The sequence below is a fragment of the Cryptomeria japonica genome, chromosome 1 (genome assembly GCF_030272615.1).
Source record: "Cryptomeria japonica chromosome 1, Sugi_1.0, whole genome shotgun sequence".
NCBI classification, from domain to species: domain Eukaryota; kingdom Viridiplantae; phylum Streptophyta; class Pinopsida; order Cupressales; family Cupressaceae; genus Cryptomeria; species Cryptomeria japonica.
In genome coordinates this window covers 339,571,977-339,579,531 of record NC_081405.1, presented here as the reverse complement: position 1 = coordinate 339,579,531, position 7,555 = coordinate 339,571,977, and positions in this window count along the sequence as shown.

The following is a 7,555-nucleotide window of genomic DNA, read 5'->3' as shown; positions in this document are numbered from 1 at the left end:
CACTTCAGTGTCATAATGTTCATAAAGAGATTGTCCATTTTGTTTCTAACCCTTTGTATGAAGAAATAACTGATCAGCCAGATGTTGTAAATGATGAACCAGTCCATAATACTGATGGAATTCCAAACAACAATAGCATATGTTGTGAAAACTTATCTCATGATGAAAGTAAGAGGCATGGATTATGTGATGATCATTTAAAACCACAAATGAAAGTGTTTCAGGGGGATATAAGTATGGATGAAAAGGATTCAGCTGAGGATTTGCTTCAGCCGGAGGTATGCATTCTTTTCCATGAATGGGATGTTGAGAATGCAGAGGTTTTCAGTTTGATAAGCAAGGATAGTATGAGGTGTGATCAGCATAGTGAAGTATCACATCTGGATGGTAATGTTCATGTTCCTTGTTTGCATCAGTTGGTTAGTAGTGTCCCTCATTCTATTGATTTAAATGATAATAAGGTATGTGCTGATAGGAACTACAATGTTGAAAATGAGTGTTTTATTTTTCAAGTTCAGCATGATGATGTCCTTGCAAATGATAGAGTTGAGTGGAACAGTGAAAGGTATGTCAGCTTGTGGGAATGCCTCTATGGTGATTTGTCTCATGATTTTACTTGTGTTGAAATAGTGTGTGATCACAAAGTTCAAAATCAGACCAAAGGTATGCACACTGTTTGTTTCAGTAATGAGACAAAAGAGGTCGATTATAATGATCATGCTCAGTTGTTACTAGAAGGTGCCTTTGTTTTGATCAACATGTCAGGTGATGAGAATCAGATTTTTGACAGAGGTAAATGTGTGTAAGTGGAGCAGCTTGTATTACTTGTTAGCATGTTTGTATATCTTGTATAGTCGCTTTGCTTCAGTTGTGTGGTTTTCAATAAAGTGCCCTGCTGTTTGGGTAGAATAAGGAAGCCCTGTTTTGAGAAGAGAAGAATTGAGAGAAGAATGACCCGTCTTTTGGGTGGTCTGCTTAACCAAAGATATCTGGATTATTGTGTTGATCTTGCAATCAACCATCCCCAGTCAGAGCCACTGTTGGGAGCATTTAAAACTGAGTCAAGTTTATAGGCCCATTTCAAAATTTTGCCCTGCATTTCCAAATGATTAAAATAAGTCAGTTTGAATGGCCTAGTTAGCAAGGAGGTAAAATGGAGTCGGTTGATTTTCAGAGGGTAAGGCTCGGGATTCATGTCCCACATCTTTCATTTGGCTTATTCAGTGATGTGCAACTTTCAGAATTCAATTTGGATAAGTTTACTAGGTACCCATTTCGAGGGGTGAGCTGAAAGTGCATTCTAGGCACAAGTGCAAATTTTATTAAGTTGCCTTCTTTGAGCGATTGCATCTTTTTCCCTATTGATCTTCATGGAGAAATTCAAGATGGATTCAATTGTATGCATAAATGTGAGTCACCCTGCAAAATTTCAGGTCTTTACGAATCCATTTGCTCAGTTTTCAAAACCGAATCCGTTTGCAGTTTGTGTGTTTGCACAAGTGTAAAAATGTTTTGGTGAGCGTCATGTCAGAATGTTTGTTCCGAGCTAATGTTGGTATAAATGGTAAGAATACATTTCAAATTTCAAGCCTTTATCAATCCGTTTGATCGGTTTTCAAAAGGATTCATTTTGCCATCAAATTCAGTTATCCGCACTTTCAGTGTTATATCAGTTAATGTAGCCGTTTTGGTGAGCGCACCGTTTGCATCCTGTCAGTCTGGTGATCGAACTGAGAATTCAAAGATTTAACATGTACTTAAAGGTACCTATGTTCCGAATTTGAGAGCCTACGGAGGTCGTTTGATATTTTTGAGAAAGGCGTCATGTGTTGCCAGAACATTGACTTCATCAGGTCCGCAGTGTCGACAAAGCCAGTTGGGCATTTTCGGAAATTATTATCTCTTCGCTCGGGACTCGTCTTGAGAAACCGTTTGGTAGATATCATCCTTGTATATCAAAGTACATGCCTGTCAGATGGCGAGCTCCAGAAAGGTGTTTTGACAGGTTTGAAAATTACGTCATCGCGATTAAATGCGAAAATTGTGGCGTAATTGCCTGAAGGATGTAAAATGCAATTTTATGATCCGAAAATGGTGCCGATCGATTCCAAAGGTATGTTTGAGGTTCCTAAGATATTCCAGAGGCCAGTAGCTTGAAAACGAAAATTTTTTTTAGTCGGACCCACTTTGGGGCCCGACCTGGCTCATGCCTGTGCTTTAATTTTAATGTTGAAATGTTCTTTTTCCCTGGCAATATATGTGTATCCATATTGGCTCGAATGCAATTCACCAGTCGGACAGTGAGAGAGAAGAGAAACTCCAATACCAAATGCGAATTGGTATGTGGAAAATTGAAAGGTTTTCAAATTAAATAAAGCTGGCATGTTTTGATGCAAATGCACTTGGCAGCCATGGTGTTGAGAAGACCATTTAAAAGTTTTAAACCAAATGCATTGGCATGTGGAAATTTATTAAACCTTTCAACCAAATTTAATTTGGGAGGTTGAAAGCCAAATTCCACAACCTTCCCAGCATTCTCCTTGTTGTGTGTGATGTTTGGGAGTGCATTTTAAAACTCCAGCCAATACAAACAACAATTTAATCCTTTGTGTGGAGTTTTGGGGGGCAGCTTTTAACCAAATGGAATTGCCTCTACCAGCAGCCTCCCTTTACGTGGAGTGAAGTTTAAAATGTAGAAGCTTTCAATTAAATGCAAACACTTAATGGCAGCCCCTGCGTGGATGGGTGTGGTTGAGTTTTCAATGGAACTCCAACGAATGCACATTGGCAAGGCTAATATCTTCTCCTCCTTGCCATGAGCTTTTGGCAGGTGTGTGAGTTTTTGTGAGGTGGGTGACTGTAGAAGGAGGTTTAATGGCATTCAAAACCTTCAATTTAATGCAATTAGCAGCAAATAGAAGCTTCAGCCAATGCAATGTTTGGAGTGTGTTTGGAGTGTGTTTGGAGTGTGGAATGTGGTGTAGCTTTGCAATCTTCCCCTCTTCTCACGTGCTGGCAGTGAGCAGCATGTATAAACCTCCAAGCCAAGTGTGAGCAGCAGTTTGGCAACCCCCTTTCATGTGGTATGTGTAAAGCCACATAAAACATAAAGGATTTAAATACAAACAAAATGACATTGGCAGGTGTAAAGCTTGTTTCCACGACCCTGCCAGCATCGTTCCCAGCCATGGTATTCTTAAAAGGCCATTTGGAATACTCAATGAATGCAAAAGTCTCAAAAAAAACCTCCAAAAACGCAGCTCCAGGCCTAATCGCATTATCCCACATTGACTGGGAAAGGGACGTTTTTGGTATTTATATACAAAAACGCACAGTAATATAATGTCTAAGCCATAAAGGCTTTTGACACAAGGTGCCCATGGGCGCCCAAGGCGGGCCCATGTGCGAGCATGCTTCTCGAGGTGAAGGAAGAATTGATTGGACGAAGACAAAGTGGACCCCACGCAGGCACGCTTCCCGAGGCAAAGAAGCAAAATTTTGCAGACGAAGGCCGAGTTAAAGAGCGAGCAAGTTCGAGAAAGATCGACGGCTCGCGCTATTTCGCAAAGGGAAGATGCACGCGAGTTAAACCAGCGAAATAGCGAGGATGAACGTGAGCCGTCCACATGGCACGTAGGTGGTGGGTACAGCCAACAGTCCAGCACGCGGGTCCCGATGAGGTGGCGATGATGTGGCATACAAGCAAGCGGCCAAGTGGCAGTGACGAAGCAGATGACGTGGCGATGATGAGGTGTCATCCCAGGTGGCATCCGGTCAACCCCATCAGCCAATCAGAGGCTGCCACGTGGCAAGGCGTCAGAGCACAAATGGAGGCAAAAATCAAATTTTAAATGAATAAATGATATAGTTTAGACTATATTGAAATTCGAAATATTTAAATGATGGATCCATGATGAGAATTAATTCGCCCAGGGTCCAATTTTTGGCCAAAGTATAAAGTATTATATATCGCCGAAAAGCTCTCGGAGCGAGGAATCTGATTATGAAGTTAATTTGGACAAATGTGAAGTATTTTAGAAGCAGTTTTCACGGGAACGAAATTCAGTTAGAGAAGGGACACTTGGCAATTCAGTTACAGATTTGATTTGGTTCCCTCTCTCTTTTTATTCCCCATTCTTCTCAGTTGTAAGGGTTCCAGAATTCTGTGAGAAGGGCTCCAGTTTTCATGGCTTCCAATTTTGAGCATTCTTGAAGATTGTACAGGGCAGGGCTTTTCCTTCAGTAATGGAGTTCAATTCTTGCTATAGGTGTTTTTAGTTGCAGGGTCTTGTGTATGTAAGGCATACATAAATTCACACAGGATTGTCTCTAGATTTGTATTTCCATTTTATCAAATCAGATCCTCAAGGAGGATGAAATTTGTTATCTCAAGGAGATAGTTATGATTGTTTGCAGGGATTCTTCAAGGAAGGATTTAAATTCTACAATAAATCATAAAAAATGGAATATAGTTTCAAGATCTGATGATTTTGTGAATGATCTTAGTAATGCATTTATGCAAGGCATTAATGCATGAATATTTAATAATGAAGATGGATTTGCAATCGAAGCTTTCATTTATAGTTTGATGTATGACTCTGTTTCCCTTGGATAAGGCACTGATCTTGCAATTAAAGGGGTTCTCAAACCAATATAAAATCCAATCAGAATACCTTTAGTTTGTGTTATGTTTTGAAATGTTTCATCTATCTCATGCTCAAGCATAGTTGAGTTTCATGTGTAGATCTAGCCCATCTGCAATAAACTACTTGTTTTGGAGCCCTAGTGAGATCTATCTGTTTATGTTGATGCTGTCATAGATGTGTAATAGGTTTAATTCTAAGCATCAAAGGTATACCCGCCTAGGTTTTGCAGAGCCTGAAGAGTAGAAGGATTCATATCCTTGTCATGTTGTCCAAGCCCTGAAGTTCTTCATAGATTGAATTGGCTACTTCATAGATCAATTGCAGGTGTTCTTGGGTTATCACTTTTGGTGAACAACAAAAATGGCGACTCTGCTGGGGAACAAATGAATTGTTAAGAGCCTCTGGTTAAGAAAGAATTAATTCATATAAGGTTGAGATTACCCATCCGAGTCACCACAACAAAAATGGCGACTCTGCTGGGGAAGCTGAATAGAAATTGCCTAATTTCATATCCAGCCAGTCTGTCCATTGTGTATGCACAGAGTGTAAAGTGGTTTTATGGTGAAGAAAATGCTCCTTGTTCTGGACCTGCAGAGTGATATGTGTATCATGTCATAGTTTATGAAGGAGTAACAGTGAATGCATGGTTGAAAGTTGTAAGAAGTTCTCTCAGCCATGTGTGAAATTTTTTCCCAATTCCTTATTTGGGTGGCGACTCTGTGGTTCATACCAGTGTTAAATAGCCTGGAAGAGTGTTGATTGCAGCGAGATCGAAGGAGTAACAAAGAATTGAATAAGTGTTGAGTGGCGTTCTGCTGTTCAAACTATCCTCTATACAAAAATGGCGACTCTGTGATAAAAGACAGTGCTGAAAGTGGAAGTAAATCTCCAGATCTATAAGAGTTTACAGCTGCAAATCTTCAGGTATTTTTTCAGAGGTTTCAAATGCAAGAGATCTCTTCTAAAAGTTTGAAATGTGTAATGTCATTTTCCCATTTAGTGAACAGCACTAGTATAGAGGGAAAGAGAGAATCTCAAAATTGATTTGCATATCTATGTTGCTAAAATATTCAGTGTATGTTATCCTCCGTAGTATGCAAATGTGGAAGAAATTTATGTCAAGCAATGTTAAGGAATAGATTTGTATAAGGATATGTGCTTGAAGTTTTCTATCCAAGATCTTATAATCATTTGTGGGAGTAGGAGAAAATGAGCAGTAAAGAATTTCAGTCTTGTGTATTTCCACATAGAGCCATGCCTGGTGAAGTGTCACAACCGTATAATAGGAGAAGTTTCGTCATGAACCATTATGCTGCTCTAAATTTCAAAGATATTCCAGGTTACCCAAATCCCATACCCACAGAAATTAGAAAGTATTTGCCCATATTCAGTGGGAAGAAATCAGAATCAGCATGTCAACATGTTAAAAGATTTTCAGATTTGATAGGAGAATTTGAAATTTGCCAAGAAGATGTATGCATGAAGTTGTTTATTCAGTCATTAAAAGAAGATGCAAGAGATTGGTTCTCTTTTTTGCCAGTGAATTCTATTACCTCATGGGAAGAATTGGTTTCAGATTTCATGGATCAATTCAATGAGAAGGTGAGTGATTCTGACTTGCTGAAAGAATTCACCTGTATACAAATTAGGGAAGATGAATTGGTACCAATGTTTAATATCAGATTTTCACAAACTTTGTCCAAAATTTCTAGAAAGTATAAACTCGATGATAAAGTATGTCTGGATGTTTATATGAGTGCATTTGATAAGAAGATGGGTTTCCTATTGAGAAACAAAGAACCCAAAACCTTGTATGAAGCCTTTAACACAGCTAGGGATATGGAAAATAACTTGAAATTTGGGATAGCTAAGAGGTTTGTGTCTGCTATGGTTTCTTGTCAAAGCACCTTCAATGGTGAAATACCATGTGAGTCTCAGCAAATCATTCCGTGTCTAGGTGCATCAAGCTCTGCAGTTCCAAATGGCTTTTATGATGCATGTGTTTCAGATTTAAATGAGAGTCAAGAACCTTTGTTGTTAATGCCGGTTGTCTCTCGCAGTAGTGATGGAATGATCAGTGAGAAGCATTGTGAAAATGTTGATACAGAGACAGATATATACAAGGGATATGTACCATTTGATTTGTATGCCGGTTATGCTGATTATGTGACTGGCAATTACCAAGTGAATCATGCATCTCTCCAGGAAAATATTAATGAAAATGATGATGGTGATGACCATCAATCTTTACATGCTGCTGATGTATTTGATGTTGAAATACCAAATACAGAAGGATTACTAAGTGTTGTTGTTTGTGCAAGCGAAAATGTGCCATATGATGAAAATCAGAATTGTTTAGTGCAAACAATAGTTGATCCTCATTTAGATATTGATAATCTTAATTGTGTTGAGGATGAAGTAAATCTATTTTCAGATTTCACTTCAAATTTCGCTTCTTGTAATCATGTTGATAATCTTTCTTTTTTGAAAGATATGCACAATGTTAATTCAGAAAATTGTAATGGTACACATGATTGCGATGAAGATATAGCACACATGGATGGAGAAAAGTTTATGGAATCTCACATGGAACAACAAAGTGCAATGCAAGTCCAGAAGATTGCAGAACTTAAGAAAGCTCTTGAAGTTGTGGATAAGAAAGTTCAAATGTTGGAGAGCCTTCGAGCTGTTGATGAAGACCTTCTGAAATATAGTGAAGAGGATTCTTCAGAAAAGGACTGTGAATTGAATGCGTGTACACTTGATGAACATGCTGATCTAACAGATGGTTTTATGACAGAAAGATTTAGTGAACATGCTAAAAACTTATCTGATGAAGTGAATGGCAGCGATGTTCATGTTCATTCTTTGGCTGATGACGAGTGTTCAATTGGTGAAGAAGATCAGTT